General features: G+C 41.9%; 1 long non-coding RNA gene across 5 annotated transcripts in view; it reads left to right on the forward strand.

Annotated features, from left to right (window-relative positions):
- The first annotated feature begins 14,371 nt into the window (after positions 1-14,371).
- LOC135520084 (uncharacterized) overlaps positions 14,372-25,266 on the forward strand; it is a 303,255-nt gene continuing 292,360 nt past the window's right edge. For 4 of the 5 annotated variants that reach the window (XR_010452343.1, XR_010452340.1, XR_010452341.1 and 1 more), the window contains exons 1-2: positions 14,372-14,536; positions 14,924-15,004. This is a non-coding gene — a long non-coding RNA (uncharacterized LOC135520084). Of the gene's footprint in view, positions 14,537-14,923; positions 15,005-15,450; positions 15,639-25,266 lie in introns of those variants that run through there. The other variant, XR_010452344.1, reaches the window with a different exon arrangement.

Here is a 25,266-nt window from a genome sequence, read left to right on the forward strand (position 1 = left end):
AACAGGTTGTTTTACACTACTAGTGGAGTGGTACATTATATTCTCAGGTTGTTTCACATTTGTATCCTTCCCGGTATGGAAAGGTAAACTTTTCACACTGCAGTGTATCCAAACTCACTCTGCAGAACTGGCTCAAGGAGAACTTTGTTGCCATTTGCCGTATGGATCCATTCACTCAGGGTGGAATATCCCTTTGAAGTCATGCTTTACCTGAGGTGGCTGATACCGAACCACTGAAGTATAAGTGCACAGTGACATGAAAGGCCGGAGGGCACCACAGAGAAACTTGTGCATTTTTAAACCTGCTATTTACAAGATTACCATTGTGACTCGCTAAGACATTCATATCAAGCAGGGAGAGTGGAGAGAGTAGTGCATGTTGGAGTTGTAAGTGACTGAGCTGTCTAATGTGGGGGGGGGGGGCACTTCTGCTATGCGAAAAAGATGGATAGAGGCCTTCTGAAGAGTTCATCTGCAGTGACCGCATCTGAGACTCCAGGGGTAATTACTGATACACACTGAGCGGCCATTTGTCTATTTCATGACTATTACTCAATGGCATACATCCACACATGAGAACATAGAAGCCTTCTTAGAAAAGGTCTCTTCTGCTATTGTCTGTTACTGTGACATTTAATGAGGAACAGCAAGCAGAGAAACATTCTTGTATAACAGTCTTTGTCTAGGCCTTGATAGAGATTGCCAACCATCATCCCTTATACTATCCCAGTAATCATCATCATCATCATCATTTGGCTGCAGAACAGTTGTATAACCGACATAACAAGTGAGAGAATAAGTGACAGAATGCAATATTTCAAGAAAGGAAGCACATAATACATAGTCTGTCCATTGAATCATGGCCCGTCACACGACAGTACATCACCAAAAGTATGTGGACACCTGCTCGCTGAACATCTCATTCCAAAATCATGGGCATTAATATGTAGTTGGTCCCCCCTTTGCTACTGTAACAGCCTCCATTATTCTTGGAAGGCTTTCCTATAGAAATTGGAACATTGGTGCTGGGACTTGCTACCATTCAGCAACAAGAGCCATTATTGCGGTCAGGCACTGATGTTGGGTGATTAGGCCTGGCTCGCAGACAGCCATCCAATTATTCCTGAAGTGTTTGATAGGGTTGAGGTCAGGTCACTGTGCAGGCCAGTCCAGTTCTTCCACACTGATCTCGACAAACCATTTCTGTATGGACCTCGCTTTTTGCACGAAGGCATTGTCATGCTGAAATGGCAAAAGGTTCTTCTTCCAACTGTGGCCACAAAGTTGGAAGCACAGAATCAACTAGAATGTCATTCCCTTCACTGGAATGAAGGGACCTAGCCTCGGACCATTATTCCCCCTCCACCAAACTTTAAAGTTGGCACTATCCATTGGGACAGGTAGCGTTCTCCTGGCATCCGCCAAACCGAGATTTGTCCGTCTGACTGCCAGATGGGGAATTATGATTCATCACTCCAGAGAACACATTTCCACTGCTCCAGAGTCCAATTGCACCACTCCAGCCAACGCTTGGCATTGCAGATGGGGATCTTAGGCTTCTGTGCGGCTGCTCGGACATGGAAACTCATTTCATGAAGCTCCCAACGAACAGTTCCTGTGCTGACATTGCTTCCAGAGGCAGTTTGGAACTCGGTAGTGAGTGTTGCAACTGAGGACAGATGACTTTTACACGTTTCAGCACTTGGCGGTCCCGTTCTGTGAGATCGTGTGGCCTACCACTTTGCGGCTGTGACGTTGTTGCTCCTAGACATTTCCACGTCACAATAACAGCACTTGCAGTTGACCGAGGCAGCTCTAGCAGTGCAGAAATTTGATGACCTGACGTGTTGGAAAGGTGGCATCTTATGATGGTGCCACGTTGAAAGTCACCAAGCTCTTCAGTATGGGCCATTCTACTGACAATGTTTTTCTATGGAGATTGCATGCCTATGTGCTCAATTTTATACACCTTACAGCAACGGGTGTGTCTGAAATAGCCAAATCCACTAATTTGATGGGGTGTCCACATACTTTATATAGTGTATCTCAAAACAATTAGCAATAGTCCACAGACTGAAAACATCTGACTGGTGTGTGTCTGTGTGTGCGTGTGTGCTCGCATCTGATCACGGAGCGAGCCAGCAGACAGACAGAACTGCGACAGAGAGATTAACCTTGCTGCCGCGGAGATTCCAGACGTCGGTGTTAAAGGAAGCAGGGGAACCCCAGGACTCAGCGCTCAGGAGCAGCTGGTGCATAATGAGCGATGGGCAGGGGCCTGCTCCTAATGGGAAGATTTATTATCTCTCACAATCAATTAATCCCTGCGGACAGGCAGGGGCCAGGAGGAGAGCATCAGGAGTATGTAAAAAAGAGAGGGACAGAGGGAGCGAGTGGGGGAATGTGAGATATGTGAGAAAATGTGAGAGGTGGTGGAGGGAGGATTGGACTGAGAGGTAGTGAAATCAGAAGTATGTAAAAGAGGGTGAGAGGAAGGGATGGCGGGAACTGGCCATATGAAAAGAGAGAGATATGAAAAGAGACATGAGAGATTCATGCGTGAAATCGGGAGTATGTAAAAGAGAGAGGGATGGAGGGAGGGAGGGATAGAGGGAGGCAGTGAGGGAACTGGACAGATGAAGAGAGAGATGTTGAAAGAAACAAGTGAGGTGGAGGATGGAGAAAAGACGGATGGAGTGAAATTAAGAAGAAAAAAAACAGACCGTACGAGAAGGAGAGTATGAACATATTATGGGGGATAAAGCCCACAATTGAGAACGATTCAAAGGGAAGATTAAAAACTATTGTGAATGTGTAAGTGTTTAAGAGTGTTTATGTTGAAGTGGTTAAATGCGTGTCATGTGAAAGTAGAGTAGGAAATTATGAGTAATAAGATAGGAACAAAGGAAGCCAATGAATGAAATAGCAGCGTGTGGGAGAAGAGGGGAGAGAGAGTTGAGTAAATGTGTCAGCTAAAGTGAGAGACGGAACAGAGGTGAGAGAAAAAGAAGCCAAGAGGATGGAGAGAGAATTGGAGAGAACAAGGCAGTGAAGGGAACAGGAGGAAAAGATAGAGAAACACATAAAAACAATGATGAAGAAATTATGTAGCTAAATATAGAAGTTTTGTGGGAGTGATGTAACATTAATTCAGATAACAATTGCTCAAAGGGGCAGAACATGATTCCATTTTTATGATTATTAATTTTGTTATTTAATTAATGAATTGAATTAAGTCCCCCCACTCAAAGGGATACCAATTATGTCAATATATTTTCCAGTGGTAGCTTTTATGCAAGGAGGCAATATGTTTTAGGTGATGCAAAGTCACTCTTTAATGCTACCCTAAAATGTGCTAGCTCTGCTGTCGGACATAATACACTGAGTGTACAAAACATTAGGAACACCTGCTCTTTCCATGACAGACTGACAAGGTGAATCCAGGTGAATGCTATGATCCCTTATTAATGTCACTTGTTCAAGCCACTTCAATCGGTGTAGATTAAGGGGAGAAGACAGGTTAAAGAAGGATTGTTAAGCCTTAAGACAATTGTTTGTGTGCCATTCAGAGGCTGAATGGGAAAGAAAATATTTAAGTGCCTTTGAACGGGTATGGTAGTAGGTGCCAGGCTCACCGGTTTGAGTGTGTCAAGAACTGCAATGCTGCTGGGTTTTTCACGCTCAACAGTTTCTCATGTGTATCAAGAATGGTCCACCACTCAAAGGACATCCAGCCAACTTGACACAACTGTGGAAAGCATTGGAGTCGACATGGGCCAGCATCCCTATGGAACGATTCCGACACCTTGTAGAGTCCATGCCAACACAAATTGAGTCTGTTCTGAGGGAAAAAGGGGGTGCAACTCAATATTAATAATGTTTTTTACTCAGTATATATTTACCCAAAGTGGTTTTTACGTCCTTCCTACTGTTCTTCAACTTATGTTACGAATGTAGAAGTAAATTACAGTAAATATTAATCCCCTCCACAATGTGTGTATTGTGTATCGTTCATCCATGTTTCTCATTATGTTTCCTTTTCAGAAAATGTGAGGGCTATGTCTATACTTTGTAAAGTTGAGAAATACAGACATAATAAACACAATATCATACTCTGTGAAATATGAAGCTTAATGCACAGTTTATGTCTATACACAGTACATTGGCTTTCCTGTTAGACTGATGTGCTCTGTTGCGCACGCATATTTGTGGTGGTGTTCCGTAATGGCAGATCTTCAGCATTCCTCCCGATGACCTTGACTGGGCCGTTCCACGGGTGTTCCATGTTCTGCCCGGCTCTCTGGGGTGAGATGCCGGAGCCCCGCGGCCATGCACCATCGACCTGTTTGAGGGTGAGTGGAGCTGCCACAGCCCTGGCTGTGACCATCTCCCTGGGCCCATAGTGCGAGAGACCCATCTAAAAGCAGCATTTTTTTTTGCTTTGATAGGGGCCAGTGTGCACCGAACCTTAGCATGGACTATGACTGAACAGAGAACCAAGCTCCCTACAGGAATATCAGGATGTAACCTTGAAGGGCAATGCTAAAAGACAAGATTGCCCAGCGCTAGCATCTGAAGAATGTACTGTAGGTAGCTAGTGCTTTACTTGTTGAACACATAGTTCAAGGAGGAGTGAATTACAAAAATAAACCTGAGAAGTTAAACTTAAAAAGCCATGAAGGATGAAAGGTTCTTGACTTAGTCCTGTACTGGTAAATGCAGTTTGGAAGGATATATATCATGAAAGGGCCAAACATTATGCATGTTTTTCATACAAGCATAAAATCTAACCTTAGCCCAAAGGTGAACAGCGAATTTCAGAGAAAAATCAGCAGGAGATTGTAGTAAGCTGGTATATTCGTACAGTTTTTCTTTGAAGTTTCTAGGCTGGTGCACATTCTGTAATTATCCCACTGTAGAAGATTGGGCCCAGAACCAGTAGAACAAGTAAAATACTAGAGTGTAATAGAAGGTGGCTTAAGCCACCCAGCCCAATAATATTAGTAACGGTCAATCATTTACGTGTGTAATTACAGTACACCATGGTCCTCCAATGGAGGAGTCCCATGGAGGGAATAATCATGCATATTCTTCTCCGCTAATGAGCCTGGCACAATATGTATTGCTCGTGTACTGGGAGATACCATATGGTTGATTATTGGAATGAGAATAAACTATTGTCTATTATGCAGTCTTCGTCTTTCAATGTACTGTAGATAACCAACACAGGCTGGTATCAGAGCTTGGTCCTAAAATAATGAACTGAGAAACCTCTTGGACTTAATTAAGTGGAGATGCCAATTGCAGAGATGTATGGAAGAAAATGAATAGCTCAGTGGCACACACAAACCATTCAGAGACTGGGACTTTGAAAGTGCGATGATTTGCATTGAGAAATGTACAACCTTTTGTAACAGGTTGTTGTAGGCACATTCAATCAAATTCCCTATTGTAGAACAAAGGTACAATTGGGACTTCAGATTTGTCAGAACAGAGAGGGAAAAAATGATATGGCAGTCTTCTTAGAATGTACTGTATGTATGCATGTGGTGTTGTTTCAGACTGACTACATACTGTACATTGTAGACGTTGCATTGCATCAACTAATGGTTGTGGACCACATCCCCAACTGTGTAGACCCACCCATAGTCACTTCCTGGTTAAACAGGCAAGGAGCGAGAAAAAGCAGGTAGACATTTTGAAAGTGAATGCCGGCAATGTCTGGACATTTGTGGTAACTAGGAAACTAGTTTGAAAGCGTATTTTCTCAACTCTATATAGTAGACCAGCAAACCTAGAAAAAATGTTTGCTTTTTTGTTTGGTTGTTAAAGGCTGTCATCCATGCTAGATCAAACAATGATGGTGTAACACACAAAGGCCCGGATGTCACGTACAATTTTATTCTTTTTTAAGGCCATTATCAAGGGGTCAAATCTGGTGAAAATGGGCAGAATGGAAATAGTAATAGATTTAGGGTAAATATACTTAAATTCTTACTAAAACTGAGTAGATGATCAAACACAGGGGCGCAACTTTGGTTTTAGAAGTGGTGGGGACTTAACCATAAAAAAAAATAAAAAAATAATAATCCAGCCGGATAAACACTCCAAACAGTTTACCCGAGATCTCAGAGGCGTCTGCATGGCCCCAAAGCACACCGGTGCCTTGTTTTGTTTCACATTCCAATTATACATTTTGGGGGAACAAAAATACAATTTCAGAATGTGTGTCTGTGTGTGTGTGTGGGGGGGAGGGGGGGCATGTCCCTGATCAAACAAACACAAACTTTTGCATGAATGCATGTATAGTTACTTTTTATATAGGAGATTCTAATATGAATATGAACATTCACGTGTTCACATACAGTTGGGGTCTGTAGAGCCATCAAGGACCATTCTCAGATAATGTAGACCTTCTCAGAAACCCGACTGAACAAGGAGAAATTTTGCTCATAAGAATCTGACTTTCTGGGTCAGAGATATTAAAACATACGGTGCAAGGAGCCAAATAGGATGGTCACAGATTCAGACCAAATTTACTGAGCAAATCAGCTGACTATTTAATCAAACATACAGTGCATACGTAGACTATGGAATAAACATATTTATAGTTGCTTTAAAACCATGTACACTGAACAAAAATATAAATGCAACGTGAAATGTTCGTCCCATGTTTCATGAGATTAAACAAAAAATCCCAGAAATGTTCCATATGCACAAAAAATGTATTTCTCTCAAATTCTGTGCACAAATTTGTTTACATCCCTGTTAGTGAGTATTTCCCTTTTCGAAAGATAATCCATCCACCTGACAGGTGTTGAATATCAAGAAGCTGATTAAACAGCATGATCAATACACGGGTGAACCTTGTGCTGTGGAAAATAAAAGCCCACCTTAAAATGTGAAGTTTTGTCACATGCCACAGATGTCTCAAGTTTTGAGTGTGCAGGAATGTCCGCCAGAGCTGTTGCCATAGAATTGAATGTTCCTTTCTCTACCATAAGATCCCTCCAACGTTGTTTTAGATCATTTGGCAGTACGTCCAACCGGCCTCACATCCACAGACCGACCACGTGTAACCATGCCAGCCCAGGACCTCCACATCCGACTTCTTCACCTGCAGAATCGTCTGAGGAGTGGTGCGGTGCTGAGGAATATATCTGCCTGTAATAAAACCCCTTTGTGGGAAAAAACTCATTCTGATTGGCTGGGCCTGTCTCCCCAGTTGTTGTGCCTGGCTGCCAAGTGAGTGGGCCTATGCCCTCCAAGGCCCTGCCCAGTCGTGAAATCCATAGATTAGGGCCAAATTAATCTATTTCAATTGACTGGTTTCCTTACATGAACTGTAACGCAGTAAAATCGTAGAAATTGTTCCATGTTGCTCTGTGGTATTTAGCCACCTTCTACAACTTGTCAGGATAAAAACACTTAATCCAAGACAAAATGTGTTAAGCAGGGCCCCCTATCAGCATTTTCATATGTAAATGGATAACTTTTTATTAATTTAACCAGTCAGTTAAAAAAAAAATCTCATTTACAATTGTGCCCAGCACAGCCAGACCCAAACCCAGATGACGCTGGGCAAATTGTGCACCACACTATGGGACACCCAATCACGGCCTATTGTGTGATACAGCCTGGAATTGAACCAGGCTCGGTAGTGAAACCGCTAGCACTGAGATGCAGTGCCTTAGACCGCTGCGCCACTCAGGAGCTCAAGAACCTAAAGATACAGTAAACATAAACAATTGGATATGGTGATAATTTCATATAATATTCACTGATCTATATCAAAGTGTACCTTATTTCAGGTTTATATTTATTGTGTGCCTAGTAGTACTGCAACCTCATTAAACATATAAAAGTATTGAGTTTGGCAGCTAGATTGATAATGTAAATAAGTGTCTTTAGGGTTCTGTAACTATAGTCTGTACTTTTGATCACATACACTAAAAGCTTGATTGCATTCATTTTACAGTATGATATGATTGCAGTGGAAGATAATTTCCATCCCATGACTTTGGTCATATTAATTATCATACCTTGATGAATGTTGGAAAACATCTTCCACATGCTGACAACCTGTCTAACTGCTATTAGCACAGGCATTTGATTTTGTAAGTACTCCAATGCTGCTAATTTTGTTGATTGGTGATATTTGTTGATATTTAGAGAATTACAAATTTTGACACAATAACCAATGTGTTCAATAGAATTCCCCAGAATCGCTTGTTTTGTAGGTTTACTACACTGCTCAAAAAATAAAGGGAACACTAAATAAACACATCCTAGATCTGAATGAATGAAATATTCTTATTAAATACTTTTTTTCTTTACCTAGTTGAATGTGCTGACAACAAAATCACACAAAAATTATCAATGGAAATCAAATTTATCAACCCATGCAGGTCTGGATTTGGAGTCACACTCAAAATTAAAGTGGAAAACCACAGGCTGATCCAACTTTGATGTAATGTCCTTAAAACAAGTCAAAATGAGGCTCAGTAGTGTGTGTGGCCTCCACGTGCCTCCACCTCCCTACAACGCCTGGGCATGCTCCTGATGAGGTCGCGGATGGTCTCCTGAGGGAACTCCTCCCAGACCTGGACTAAAGCATCCGCCAACTCCTGGACAGTTTGTGGTGCAACGTGGCGTTGGTGGATGGAGCGAGACATGACGTCCCAAATGTGCTCAATTGGATTCAGGTCTGGGGAACGGGCGGGCCAGTCCATTGCATCTATGCCTTCCTCTTGCAGGAACTCCAGCCACATGAGGTCCAGCATTGTCTTGCATTAGGAGGAACCCTGGGCCAACCTCACCAGCATATGGTCTCACAAGGGGTCTGAGGATCTCATCTCGGTACCTAATGGCAGTCAGGCTACCTCTGGCGAGCACATGGAGGGCTGTGCGTCCCCCCCCCCCCCCAAAGAAATGCCACCCCACACCATGACTGACCCACCGCCAAACCGGTCATGCTGGAGGATGTTGCGGACAGCAGAACGTTCTCCACAGCGTCTCCAGACTGTCACGTCTGGCACATGTGCTCAGTGCTCAGAACCTGCTTTCATCTGTGAAGAGCACAGGGTGCCAGTGGTGAATTTGCCAATCTTGGTGTTCCCTGGCAAATGCCAAATGTCCTGCACGGTGTTGGGCTGTAAGCACAACCCCCACCTGTGGACGTCTTGCCCTCATACCACCCTCATGGAGTCTGTTTCTGACCGTTTGAGCAGACACATGCACATTTGTGGCCTGCTGGAGGTCATTTTCAGGGCTCTGGCAATGCTCCTCCTGTTCCTCCTTGCACAAAGGCGGAGGTAGTGGTCCTGCTGCTGGGTTGTTGCCCTCCGACGGCCTCCTCCACATCTCCTGATGTACTGGCCTGTCTCCTGGCAGTGCCTTCATGCTCTGGACACTACGCTGACAGACACAGCAAACCTTCTTGCCACAGCTCGCATTGATGTGCCATCCTGGATGAGCTGCACTACCTGAGCCACTTGTGTGGGTTGTAGACTCCATCTCATGCTACCACTAGAGTGAAAGCACCGCCAGCATTTAAAAGTGACCAAAACATCAGCCAGGAAGCATAGGAACTGAGAAGTGGTCTGTGGTTATCACCTGCAGAACCATTCCTTTATTGGGGGTGTCTTGCTTATTGCCTATAATTTCCACCTGTTTTCTATTCCATTTGCACAACAGAATGTGAAATTTATTGTCAATCAGTGTTGCTTCCGAAGTGGACAGTTTGATTTCACAGAAGTGTGATTGACTTGGAGTTACATTGTGTTGTTTAACAACACTGTCATCTCAGATTTTCAAAATATGCGTTACAGCCAACGCTAGACAAGCATTTGTGTAAGTTTATCATAGCATAATGCTGGCAGCAGGCAACATTTTCACGAAAATTAAATAATTTACCTTTGAAGAACTTCGGATGCTTTCACTCAGGAGACTCCCAGTTAGATAGCAAATGTTAATTTTTTCCAAAAATATTATTTTTTGTAGGCGAAAAAGCTCACGTTTCTTCACCATGCTTGGCTGAGAAATCGACGAAAAATGCTACAACTATAACACCAAACGTTTTTCAAAATTAGCTACACAATATCGACAGAAACACGGCAAACGTTGTTTAGGATCCATCCTCAATGTGTTTTTAACAAATATATTCGATAATATATCCGTCGAGGCAGTTGGTTTCTCATAAGAAGCGATTGGAAAAATGGCTACCTCAGTATTTTACGCAAGGTTTTCTGCGGGAGACACCATGTGACCACATGCCGTATATGGTCCCTTACAGCCATTCTTCAAGGGAAATGCCTATAAAGACGTCACAATGCTGTAGACACCTTGTCGAAAACGTGGAAAACGTAAGCTCATTCGTAGCTCATTCAGAGCCATATAAGGAGTCATTGGCATGAGGCGGTTTCAAAAAATGTGGCATTTCCTGGTTGGATTTTTATCTGGGTTTCGCCTGTAACATCAGTTCTGTGGCACTCCCAGACAATATCTTTGCAGTTTTGGAAACGTCAGAGGGTCTTCTTTCCAAAGCTGTCAATTATATGCAGAGTCGATCATCTTTTCGTGACAAAATATGTTGTTTAAAAGGGAACGTTTTTCATCCAAAAGTTAAAATAGCGCCCCCAACTGGTTAAGTGTTCCCTTTATTTTTTTGAGCAGTGTATATTTATGGACGCATTTTATATTTATAGAATAACAGCTTAAATATTTTTATGAAGTGTTTTTATCCTGACAAACTTTAGAGGATGGCTAAATTCCTCTTGAAAGGCCATTGGATTACCTCAGTACAAATGGCAATGCTTTAGAAAGTCTGTGTATTTGTATATCATTATCAACAGCACATCTCCAATACTTCTTCATGATGGGCGATGCCATTTTCCAAGTATGTACAGTACCAGTCAAAAGTTTGGACACATCTACTCATTCAAGTTCTTAATTATTAAATATTTTCTAAATTGTAGAAAGGAAGGAAGACATCAAAAACTATGAAATAACACATATGGAATTATGTAGTAACCAAAAAAGTGTTATAATAAAATATATTTTAGATTTTAGATTCTTCAAAGTAGCCACCCTTTGCCTTGATGACAGCTTTGCACACGCTTGGCACACTCTTGCCACATACACTGCTGCCATCTAGTGGCCCGAATCTAAACTGCACCTGGGCTGGAATAATACATTATGGCCTTTCCCCCGTATTTCAAAATGGTAAAAAAAGAACGGTTGTATTTTTCTTTGCAATATCTTTCACCAGCTCTATTGTGTTATATTCTCCTACATTCCTTTCACATTTACACAAACTTCAAAAGTGTTCCCTTTCCTTTCAAATGCATGAGCTACAGAATTTTCTCCCTTTTTCTCCCCAATTTCGTGGAATCCAATTGTTTTAGTAGCTACTATCTTGTCTCATCACTACAACTCCCGTACAGGCTCGAGAGAGAGACGAAGGTTGAAAGTCATGCGTCCTCTGATACACAACCTAACCAAGCCGCACAGCTTCTTAACACGCATCTTAGCGCGCATCCAACCCAGAAGCCAGCCGCACCAATGTGTCAGAGGAAACACCTTGCACCTGGCAACCTTGGTTAGCGCACAATGAGCACGGCCCGCCACAGGAGTCGCTGGTGTGCGATGAGACAAGGACATCCCTACCGGCCAAGCCCTCCCTAACCCGGACGACGCTAGGTCAATTATGTGTCGCCCCATGGACCTCCCAGTCACGGTCGGTTACGACAGAGCCTGGGCGTGAACCCAGAGCCTCTGTGCCACCCGGGAGGCCCTGTAATACACATTCTATGCATGGCATTTGTGCTGTCTATTGTTTTTCTACTAGTGGTGTTAGCTTCAGTGCTAACTAAAGTTATAGTACTGCATTGCATAACTGTGAAAACTAAATTGTGCTTACACAGCTTGGAAAGTTTAGATGCAGTCTGCTTTCCTTATCATTCCTTGTGCAAGACAGGTTTTGCTCACCATCAAATACTGTAGCAACTTCTGATCTTTTCGTTCATTTTTACCTGAGGAAAAACTGTCAGTTTTTTTATCCCAAGGTTTCTTGCTGCCTACAGCTAGGCTGTTTGAAGTCTGCCCTGGACTGTCCTCTCTCCTGTTCCATAGGCGGTAAAAAGTTCATGAGGAGGTGTTTAGCAAGTCTGTATCAAACCCCATGCCAGATTGTCTATATCTCCATCTCTACTTGGGGAGCATGCAGTGCGCATCCTCTAGTATTCTTTCATATAACAAATCCTAAAATGTGTGCTTTGCATAAGAACGAGTGGTCGGCCTAAAATACAACGAAAGAACAAAGACAATGGCGTTGTGTAATAGTTTGGCTTAACCCGTGCTTTTATAGGTAGATGGAGCAGTGGTGCCTTCTCTTTATTGTTGTGAAATATGTGTTCAGATATGAGTCACCACTACATGTAAGGCTTTTTCTATTGCAGGTAACATATGCGGTCTCTTGGCAAACACTGGAGTGTACAGAGCCTACATACAACAACATTGGGCTGGTTTTATTCAAACCTGCCATAGGTCAAGGTTTAGGTACAGTATTTGCATGCATGCACATGTATTATTTTGAACATTTTAAGAATTTACTGTACCTGTGAGTAATGGTACTTATAAATTGTCCGACCAGTATGGAAATACAGAAAATAGCCATGTTCAAACTGTATATGCAATGCAGGGTTGATTTTGTCCTTTCCCAGTGACTGTCACACAGAAAGAATCATTAGCGATATAATTCGGAGGTTGCTCGCTCTTTATTTATTTATCTAGTGCACTTTATATGGCCAGTCCGCAGGGAAGAGTCTGGAGGGAGGTCAGCTAGGGGGAAGTTTATGGGCTGTGAAGGCCAAATTGAGCAGCTCGCGAACGGACTCCCGGCCTGCTGTATCACCCCCCCTCTTCCATGGTTCCTCCATCGCTCTCAGTCAGGACCTCGGAGGTAACAATATTCCTAATGACACACAATCTCCCGCTCTGAGAAAACTTGGCACTGTGCTTTTGACTCCTTGGGTTGTGGACAGGAGGTTTGTAGCTTAAGCTGCTCATTAATATTGAATAAGGAAGTGACAGTTGGAGGGGCTTGGCACCGAGTCCTGGTAATGTGGGGGGGCTTTGTTTGACTCAGTGTGTTGGTGTTTCAGTCAAACAGCTGTTTCAGACTTCTAAGAGATCTCTTGGTGGCAGTCTGATTTAAAACGTGAATGTTAGAGGAATATCATTTTCATCTAGCTTCATCAAGTAATGAAGGATCCATGATGCACTTCGAAGACTGTGTGAATATTGAAAAATGGTAAATCATCTTCATTTAAACTGATCTTTACCTGACATATGTCAGAGACTTTTATCACTCGAAACCGCACCTTCAGGTGAAAACATTAGCATAATTGGAGTCATTTGGATCCTGCAAGTGAGTATGATTGCAGATTCGGTGTTCGTAATTTTTAGACCTACTGACCTCACACTCTCATAAGCTAATCACTGTCCCTATTAGCTTGAAAAAAAGATTTGCCTTAGAGACCAGGTGGTATATGGCTGAATAAAATGACTTTGGCAGGAGGGCATCTGCCATGATCAGCCAGTACACAAACATCCGTGAGAGGGGCTATACTACACCAATCTAAAATATGCACTTGTAAACAAAGCCAAACACTTAATGTAGTGCTTAAACACATTTTTAAAACATGTACGGCTCTGTATAATTGGCCCGCTGTTTACGACATCCTACGACTTCCGATTGCTTACTCTGGTTGTGCTAGGCTGGTTTTAATAGCTGCTCGTTGCTACTGTACAAAATGTTAATGCTTGGCCTGAAACATGAATTTATGAGTTTGAATATGCGTTACTACTTTTGTAGTCTTCTGTTCTCTCTGTGTCAGTGGGATGGCCTGAATTAGAAGTCATATTTAATTACGGTAGGTTATTGCTCAATGAGGCTTTATTAATGCGTGCTGGTGTCTCTATTATTCAAGTTAAAGTGACAGTGCTCCTAGCTGTGCATAAATGAGACCATATATCTCACCTTCCCGTATGACTAGGAAGAACCGAAATAGAGTAAAATACACCCTTTAAATCGGTGCACCTAACTCAAATAGTTCAGGGCCTGAGGCAAGACATTAACAAACAAAATGTGTTGAAATTCCAGATTAGCAGTGTTACTCTGAGGCATACCAGGGACTTGCAGAGCCATTTTGATCAAGGCTAGAGTAGACAAAACACCAAAGCTTGTCCTTGGGGGAAGAATCTTGAACCACAACACACTCTCCCCTGTTATGGTTTCTTTCCTTTGACTTTTCAAATTGAGATGGCCGTTAGGAAAGTGGGTTTGGCACGGGCAGAGCAGCAGTGGCGGTTTGTGCCGTTGCATATGGGAAGTCCTTCAAAGTCACCCGTTGTGCCGCAGGCAGCATTCTAATGAGGTCATCAATAACATGCAACAGCTGCTCAAAAAGAGACTCATCTATTGCAGCTACGGTCTTCTCTAACTGAAAAATATCTACAAAATAATTGGATAAATGTAAGTGTGGCAGCATTTAAATCCTCATAGTAAGTGTCTATTTGATTGTCTAATGACTTTCACTGTGAATGTATTATGCTTTCTCTAAAAACACCTATTATCCAAACAAATTAAGATATTACTCCATTGCAAAAGATATGGATGGTGTCCAATGCAAGTTTGTTTATGTAAATGAGTACACTGACCTTCTGCTTTCATTTGTTGAGAGATATTTTGAATGGATGATTTTTGATCTGTGATCTTGTTGTTCATTATAGTCTTGTTTGCCTCACTATATTTTCTATGTTTCTTTTTTTACCATGGTTGTAAGGTTCAATTTCCTCTCATCCCTCTCTCCTTCTCTATTGGATATGACTAGACACTAATCTATTTTGGTGACATTTGCAGCATGGCACCTGTAACCTACGAGGCTTTCTTTGTTTGCCTCTGTTGCTGCCCCTGGAGAAACAGGAAGACTGACAACAAGAGGTGTGCTTTCTCTCTCTCTGTCTCTCTCTTTCTCTCTCTCTCCCACTCATTGTAGCCCTCACTCTCTCTCTATGTCTTCCGGTCTTGCTCTGCTTGTAACTCCCTGACCAAACAGGCCTGCTGTAGATTTAGCCTGGCGTCCCTTCCTATGTGGAGACAGACAGCAACTCTGAGACGCAGGTGCAGCTGCTTCCCAGTTAAGATCCATCTGCTCACCCTCTCCATGTTTGTGAGAATGCCCGGTCTAATTGATTCGTCTGTAGTTAGTACTCCCAAACAGATTAAGTTACTACCTTTTGAACATGGCCTTTGAGGAGTATTCTACAACTAATAGCAATGCCTGATTTGTGAATTGATCCCTCCGTTGAAGGACACAATTTTACATTTCTGTAACAATTAAAGAAGAGAGTACCAGCCAACTTTCACTTTAACCATTTCTTCTGTAGTTGTGCCAGTACGGTTCATGTGGCAGGGGGATGTGGAGAGGTGGTATTAGCTGGTGGTGGTGGCTGCGGCGAGGCTGAGTCTCTGTGAGAAGGCCATCTGTGGAGGCTGCTGGATGGCAAGTTGCCAAGATCAAGAGCCCCTTCATTACTGTAGAAATGCACTGTGTTTCTAACAAACAACTGGCGAGTCATCCAGCTCTGCTCCGAAATCATTGTAACACACACAGAGATTTGTATTGCTATCTTTGTGGGGACCAAATCATTTATTCCCATCCAAAATTATATTTTCCTTGACTCCTAACCCTAAATCTAACCCCAACCCTAAACCTAACCTTAACCCTTAACCTAAGCCTAACCCTAACCCCAAAGCCCTAACCCTAAACCTAACCCTAACCCTAAACCTAACCCTAACCCTAACTATAACTCCTAACCTTAACCCTAACCCTAATTGTAACCCTAACGCTTCAATCACACCGACAGCGTCATTGCATTTTGGTGCACCAGAATTACATTCATTTCCAATGAATGCCTTGCAGCATTGGGCTGCAGAGGGTAGGCGGCTTGACAGAAATGGTAGCAGAAGGTGAATGTTGAACTTTTGTTGCATACATAGCCAGATGATGCTGCGTACTATTATGCACAATGACACTGTCGGTGTGTTCGAAGTGTAACCCTAAACCTAACCCCTAAGTCTAAAATAGCATTTTTCCTTGCGGGGACCAGCAACATGTCCCCACCAAATGTTCATTGTTTTACTATCCTTGTGAGTACTCCTGGTACCCACAAGGTTAGTTAATAAAAGCACACACACACACACACACACACACACACACACACACACACACACACACACACACACACACACACACACACACACACACACACACACACACACACACACACACACACACACACACACACACACACACACACACACACACACACACACACACACACACACACACACACACACACACACACACACACTATCCCCTTGAGTTTCATTAGACCATCTCTAACATCAGTGTAGCTCATCTGGCCTTCAGCATGGGCAATCAATCCTGTTGATTGCAACTTTATTTACTTACTGGAATGTACTTAGTACTAGCGTCCATCTTTAAATGGTGTATTACTCTTATTGATAGACTCATCTACGTAAACTGTCTCTGTGTTCCAACTAATAGTGTCCCTTGATTAATGTTTTGTTTTCAGTCATTAGTGCCTCCCTCTTCTAAAGTGTACTATACAGAATATCTACAGTGTTTCAGTATATTTTGGCTATACTGTTTATGTGGTATGTTTCTTTGAAAACAAGATTAAATTGTATAATTGTATAATTGTATGTTATCAAAGAACTTTCTCTGGAACATAATGTGCTAAGAGACAATATCCATGTTTGATAGTGAATCCACTCTGGTTATGATGAGATAAGAGTCATTTGTTTTATTATTGATGTTCATCAATAATGTTCCCCATTTATCATGGATAAAGCTACTGAACCCTTTTCATTTTATTTGTTCAAGTACGAAACAGCAATACAAGACAGATTTCACTGTGAATATTATTAGCAGGCCACAGAACTTAAATGATGCAGCAAAAACGATGAGATGAGGTTTGACAAATCAGGTCGGGGGAAAAGTGAATGTTACACGTTGTCTGACCTCTCCCTGTCCTCCTGATAACTTCAGCAATACTTAACATTGTAATGCTGCTATTTATGGCACGTGTTAAATAAGGCAATACTTCAGGATCGATTTTGCTGCCGCTCTCTCCCCTGGCTCCCCCTCCAACACACGGTGGGTGGATTTGATAACTCAAGCTCCATTGATTTTTCTATAAGCAAAAATAGTCTGAGTAGGAGCATCAACAACATACAGTAGTGGTGACAACCTGGTTTTTGGCAGGTTTGTTATTTTGTTTCAGGAGTAGTGTCAGAAAAATGAGTTGTTTGAAAGGCCTCATTTCCTTGTTGCTACAGATGTAGGATGTTAATTTGAGACAGTTTGCTACAGCAGGAAAATAATCCTGCAGCAACAGGAAATGTTAATTATTATGTGGATTATAATTCATGTAAATATTTTGTAGGGGTTGATACATTTTTTTGTAAGTGAAAATCAATCCTGAAATTTGTATGTGGAAATTACAAACTTCCAAAGCCTTTTTAAACCTCCAATGCAATACAAGTATTAATGAAAGTTGTCCCGCAACAGGGTGATCAAATTAAGAACCTACATAGGTATATCCATTTCAAGTGATAACTCACAGCAAAATTAGAAGGCGACTTAATAAATCATAAGAGTGTAAAAGGGACAAAACAAACACATAATGTCATTGTATTTAAAGGTTAAAGGATGGCTCCTGACTGAGTTAATATAAAGCGTTCCCCGTTTGCTTTGACCAAGAAAAATGTATAACGCCACAGAATCATATCACAGCTGCACAGGCTCAAGACAAGGTGTTACAGAAAATGTCAGCCCTCAAACTGGAAAGCCTACAGTACTTGCAATATTTGTTGTTGACAACATGCTTTCTTGAAGGATGGAGCAGATAGAATGTTGATATGACGTGCAGGAGATTGCATGTCCAGACACACAAATGGAAATAAGCAGAGCATAGTAAACACACAAAACTTATTGGTGTGGCAGCATTTGGAAAGATCTTGAGGGGATTTTTTTTTATAAATAAGACTTTGGAGGAGAAGGAGGGAAGAGGAGAGGGAGATACAGAGAGCATAACATTCAAATGGCAGACAAGGATCTGGCTTCCTGAGTTAGGGGGGGGGGACTGGCAGAAAATAATGTGTTTCTGCACCTGGTGTGATTAAGAGGCTGTACTAAACCTGCAATATTGTGCTGATATCTGTGGGGAGCTGCCTGACGCTGGGCTGATCCTAATCGCCAGTGCCCGGCTAGAGGATAGTCAAGCAGCCACTTGCCTCCTCTCTGCAGCCCTTGCTGCATTACGCCCATGGTTCCGCCTCAGAAACACCATTTTGTTTTCTACCCATCTCCTCCTATTAAAGAATGTGATGTTGGCTTAGTTAGCGCCAGGGCTAGCTCTCGGGTAGCCTGTCTAGATGCTAGTTCCGATCCATCTCTTCCCCACGATGATAATAGATTGCCTTTAGATAGTGCGCAGTATTTCCCTGAGGCATATTAAACCACACAGACAGTTGGAGAGCTAGTAAACACTCCACTGTGCAGTTCTCTGAGAGTGTCCTCTACCATCAACAAAATGATGTAATCTCTCGAGATTGTTAACATGAATACTAGTGAGCTGTCTAACACATTACCATGCTAGCTAGCTAATACACAGTGCCTTCAGAAAGTGTTCATACACTTTGACTTATTCCTCATTTTGTTGTGCTACAGCCTGAACTCAAAACGGATTAAATTGATTTAGACACAATGCCGCTTACTGACAAAGTGAAAACATATTTTTAGAAATGCTTACACTTTTATTGAAAATTAAATACAGAAATATCTCATTTCCGTAAGTATTCACACCCCTGAGTCAATACTTTATATCGCTGTAACTTTGGCAGCGATACAGCATCACAGGCATTGTCAGACCTCTTCTTGACACAATACCCACCTAACCCAGAAGCCAGCCACACCAATGTGTCGAAGGACACACCGTACACCTGGTGACCGTGAATGCACTGCACCCAGCCCGCCACATGAATAGATAGTGCACGATGGAACAAAGCACAGGCTTCCATTGCCAATGATCTGACAATGCCTGTGATGCCTGTATGCACTAACCACAGTGCTTCACCCCGACATCCTGCCGATGAAACCCTCCCCTAACCGGGAACGATGCTGGGCCAATTGTGGGCCGCCCCATGGGTCTCCGGATCACAGCCGGCTGCGACAGAGCCTGGGCTCGAACCCAGAATCTCTAGTGGCACAGCTCACACTGTGACGGAGTGCTTTAGACTACTGCGCCACTCAGGAGGCCACGTTAAATTCAATTTTGCTCCTGAATTGATTTAGGCTTGCCATAACAAAGGGCATGAATACTTATTGGCATTTCAGCTTTTCATTTTTTATTAATTTGTAAAAATGTATAAAAACATGATTCCACTTTGTATTTATTGGGGTATTGTGTGAAGGCCAGTGACAAAACATATCCATTTGATCAATTTTAAATTCAGGCTGTAACACAACAAAATGTGGAAAAAGTCAAGGTGTGTGAATACTTTCTGAAGGCATGCAAGATTTGGTTCTGGGGTCCTCGATGTGGTACCACGAGCAAAGCTGCAAAGGAATGGCAAAGGCAAGGCAGGTAAGGTGGCTAAATCAAAGATTCAGTGCATTAATCACTGCTGATGTTCCCTGTGTCATGGCCGTTAGATTTCGCTATGCCGTTCCACATCTTAATTTTCATCTTAATCAATGTTTCGTACTCTAATGAGAACACAGATTTCTACACGCTTGTTGACCTGCCAGTGGAGGATGCACTAAGAGTGATTAAGCACGTATTAGCCTCAAGTAGGTGAGAACATGCTTTTAGCTCGAACCACAACACAATTTTACGGTGTCCATATTAGGACTTAGTCTTGGAGAATACTGTTGTTTTGAGGGTTTGTTCATTTTCTTCCAGTTACCAACTGGTAATTGAAATAACAGTAAGCTGATTTCTCCCAAAAGGAAGTTAGCCTCTTAAAATGAAACAGTAACTTTGCGTAGCCAAAGTTGAAATCTCCCAATGCCCCCACAGACAGCCGTGGTTGAGGCTTTGTGCACTACCTGTGGAGATGCGACACAGTCAACACTGTCAATGTGTTCCATACTGCCATTACCACTTAACTGGTCCTATGGGACTCCTTACAGAGGAATAACAAGTCGCTCCATCTTAACACCATATGTCCCTCCTTCTCCCCAGGGAACATGGCTTCCGGCTGCAGCCTGGATCCCTTCTCCTTCCTATCGAATTTAAGAGGAAGAATCCTGACAGTTATATATTGTACTACTAAGATGGCTTGGGGTGAAGCACTGTGGTTAGTGCATACAGGCATCACAGGCATTGTCAGATCATTGGCAATGGAAGCCTGTGCTTATTGTCTAATAAGCTTTGAGGTATAGATAGAGCCAGTGTGTCATTGCGGTATAGAATAGACAGCTGGCTCATATTTTTTACAAGCGAGTCATGCCACTGCTTTTATATCTGATCAATGGCAGTGATCAGATATTAAAAATATATATTTTAAACACTGTCGAAGGAGCTCTACATGAACCATGTACTGTACCAGTAAGCATATGAATCATATTATAGATTTGGTATGAGTTGTGACACATGCAATAGCCATACGCATGATTTTGATCAAATGAAAGACCATGTGGTGGGATTATCCAATCGTGGTGAGACCTACGTCTGACTACGTGACCCAAATAAGACATTCATGGAGAATCATTGTCAGTTTAGTTTGTGGTTAATGTTGCCCGTATGAAGCTCAAGCTTCATGTTAAGAATATATTTATGTTTATTATATGTGCTTCAAATCCATAGATTGGTATATTCTTTGTGGATATGTGAGTGAATGCTACATCTTGGTTTTCGTCATTTTGTCCAATAAGTAAAGTTTGGTGGTAAATCACCTCATTAACCTTATACGTGTATCTGAAGTAAGATCAGACAGATTAATGCATGTTTGCGGTGAAATGCACTAGATTAGGGGACGGGTCTTCATGTGATGTGGGATTGAAAGGCTGGGGGGAACCAACACAGATAAGAGCACAGGAAAAATCTGCTAGGGGTTTCATCATGCACCTCTTTGAGGTTTAGCAATTTTTTTGAGCATTCAAAAGTATTAGCACTCAGGATAGATGTATTTTTAATGCGGTTTGATTGCAATGCATGTCTTACAGGGGCTTATAGTGCACGCTGTTAATATAATACCATCGAGCCTTGCACACGGATAGATACAATATGAATGAGAATTAATTGCATAAATGAATAGGAAAGCTCATTTGTTTCTTTATTTTCTTCTTGTTCATTATTAAATTAAATGATGGAAACCAATTAGTAGCGTGCTTTACCCTTTCTTGCCGTCTGATTAAACAAGTAAAATATTACAACTGATGCTCAGCCAAATTATGTTGCATTACCAATCCCTCAGATCATGCCTCTTTTATGTCTTTGCGTAAAGGAGGATCTGATTTTATGAAAACCCTCTAAACGGCAACCAAAACACCTAGGAGTTGGATTGCTGACAATCCTTCTCTCAAATAAATTCGAGAAATGATTGCCAAATTCAAGAGATTGATTTAGTCAGTTGTAGCTTTTACATTCATGCCTATTGCTCTCAATGTAATAGCTACCTAGATGACAGGTCTTGCAATGCAGTATAGCCTCAGCACAATGCATTCCAAATTGTTCGCTTTAAGTTTGACCTAACCAATGGAAAATAAACTGTTACAAATACCAATTACAAATTGGATATGCATTGTACATATGGCACCATTTGAGCTTTACTAAGCAGTTTATTTTTTCTGTGACACAGTAGCTGCAGTGTCTGTGTCAGGATGTGTATACGCAACAGATTACTCAAAAGTGTACAGAAAGTTGTGACTCCACAATGGGAATATGAGACTCTCTCATATCCCTACTATTGTCTTTGCATTCACCCTCTTCCCACCCGGTTGGCATGCCAGCATATAGGCAGCCATTGATATCATTTATCTGGATTTCGAGGGAACATTCTGTTTCATTTTGCTGGAACACGATCTACACACTTTAGGGGAATGGCAACATTTCAGGCCCGCCATTCCGATTCCAAGAATGTCTTAAAAAACAATGCTATCTCCTCAAGATACTTTCTCTCACTCCTGCCTCATAGTTGTTGTATTATGATTCTTTTCAGTCGCATTGTAGCATAGATAATAATTTAGGTATGTGATTTGGACCATGTAGTTTTACAAGTTCTGTGTAATGTTCAGAACTCTTCCAATAACAAAACTCTGTTTAAGTTTCATAGTATGCTAGCTGATCATGGAGAGAATCATTGTGATAGACTTCCATTCAGACTAAAACGGTCACCTGAAAACATTTCCATGAAGCACATTTGACTTTGTCCAAGCATGTTACTCTGACGCCATTCATAAGAGAGCAACAACAGCTGCTTAGAACTGAAAAAGGTAATTATTTCCTATTTGCAAGGAAACGTGACAGGTGTCGTTTCTAATTCCTTGACACATTGCGAGGCAGCTGGCTCTGAAAGAAAACAACCTCTGTGTAGATCAAATATTCTTCCAAACGACGAGACAGAATAGGCGTCAAGATATCACCTCAATTTTCCACCATGTTTGTGACAAATATCTCTCCTTACAAGTCAATGTGAATGTGATGAGGCTTACTTTCTCTTTTATCTACCCTTTGGGGAGTGCTGGAACATTAACTTGGCATGGTGTGTAGTCTATAATCCGGGTGAATGGCTCTGACATGTATTTTAGGACTTGGCAAGACTCCTGTATAGTTCCCTTTCTTCAGGTATTGAGGGCAAATAGAGGTTGGTCTTCGGACAACCATAGTATAACATAAACTAGGCTTTAGTGTGAAAAAGAAAGGAAAATGCATACATTTCTGTATTCTTGACAATGCATTCTTTATTGAAAATACTGATATTATACGCTGTAAACATTGTTCAGGTATGAAAGCACATACTTCCACAAAACCCCTTTATCTATTCACATTTGAGGAAAAATATTGCACATATACAGGCTACTATAGTGGTATAGGCCTACAGCGTAATACCAGTTTTATATGTGACTGGACTGTACGTATTCGCTCATGAGGAAGAACTGTAAACAATTATCAATTCAACCCCCCCATAGATACATTGATCTAAGGGGTTTTGACACAATCTACCACATTCAGAAAAACAACTGGACAGAAAAAGAGCTTTCTAACAGAACAGCAGCTCGGGACGTGAACACTTGTGTTGCTTTCTCATGGGAGAAAACAATAGAAATGGAGGGGGAGGGCATCTATCTGCAATAATCAGGCGCAAATCAAACCAGCCGGTCCTTAATGGAACCTCTCACTGTATCGCTCATCGCCATTCCCTCCAAGGCTTAGCAAGATTGAATACACCATATGTTTATTCCAAGCTTTCTCTCCTCGTAAGTGGCACTGACGGCATGGCTTTGGCACTACTCTTGTCCTTCCCATAATGCATCATTCCAGAAGCTCATTTAGAGAGTTACTTTCCAAACTTTGTGGACTGAAAGTGACTGGTGAGGCGCAGTCACTGGCAGGCGAGAAATATCATGACTGTAAAAGTCATAGGTTTCCTTTGAACATAACCACGTGTACGGTGTTGAATATTTGTCTTGATACCTTGTCAAATATCTCTGGTAACCCATTTGTAATGCAAATTCACAAAAATGTTGACATCAATTCATGAATAATGTGAAAGTACAGCAACAGAATGAGGTTTGAAGTGCATATTTCAAGATTCAACAAACACCATTTAATCTGAAGTTCTAGTACCCTTATCTTTATGGCACATTGGGCATGACACCCGGCAGTATACATACTTCTGTTTGTCATAACATTTGAAGATAGGAATGCACAGGTCAACCACAGAACACAGACAACCATATTGTCCTATCCCTCAAGCCTCCTTTATGTCTCTGAACTGTATAGTGATCATTTCATAATATCACCATCTCATCTCACCTTGTAATGATATTCCCCTGTCCTAGCCGAGTGGCCCTCCCTCCTCTCTCCTCCCTTCTCTTCCTCAAACCCTCCTGGTGCCGTGTGGCCATTTTTAGCCCGATCATTTCCTTGGCAGTAAGCTCCTGATGAGGTTGGTCAGGGATGAAGACTTCTATTAACTCAAGTGTCGTACATGAAGGGATTTACGGAGCCATAAAGCAGGTTCTTGTCAGTCTCCCAGGTGAGGTGTTGCATGAAGAGTACACCCTCCCTCTCCTCCTCCCCCGACAGATTTCCTTCCCTTAAAAGTTTTGCCGCCCAGGGGGAAATAAAAACTTTGATAAAGCTCTCCTTGATTTTTCACCCATCTCCTCACTGCCGTCAGGCTAGTTTGTTTATACTGGCTTCAGTGGGAGATGGGAAAACAAACTTAGCTAGGTTATAGCTGTCATCTTTGCCTTTAAATACGGTGCTGTATAGTGGGTGTGGATCACGAGTATCTTTTAACTTGTGAGTTCTAGTACTGTAGTTAATAGTCAAAGCCTATAGAGGACCAACGACTATTCCATTTTGATTGACTTATAGATGGGTTTCAGTGCAGAGAAAAATAGCCACTTATTTATCGGTTCCTACTTAGCTGTCAAGTGTTTCCTGGATGATCTCAATGTCTTATTTCCTGCAAATACTTACAGTATTAAAGTGAGCTCCAAAAGTATTAGGACAGTGACACTTTCCGTTGCTGTTTCGGCTCTATAGTCCAGAACTTGATTTCAAATGATACAATGACTATGAGGTTTTAGTACACAGTCCCCCCATTTTAGGGGACCAAAAGTCTGCCCGATTGATGATGAGTGAGAAAGTTAGACGCACAAATATAATACCCGCCCCCAAAATGCTAACCTCCCCTGTTATTGTAAACTCACCATTATTCACAATCCATTCAGGACTATGCGGAATCATGGTAGCATCGACATTAATGTACAATTGTTTACATTTTATTGACAATAAAAGTACATCTCGAACATTACCGTCACTTCCATACATACATTATAGACTGCACAGACACCACAACATACAACTTACCTATTGAAGTTAATTTGGAGTAGATGTAAAAACAAAATGGTGGTACAAGGACATTGGAGCGTTATGTTC

The sequence above is a fragment of the Oncorhynchus masou genome, chromosome 29 (assembly GCF_036934945.1).
Source record: "Oncorhynchus masou masou isolate Uvic2021 chromosome 29, UVic_Omas_1.1, whole genome shotgun sequence".
NCBI lineage: Eukaryota > Metazoa > Chordata > Actinopteri > Salmoniformes > Salmonidae > Oncorhynchus > Oncorhynchus masou.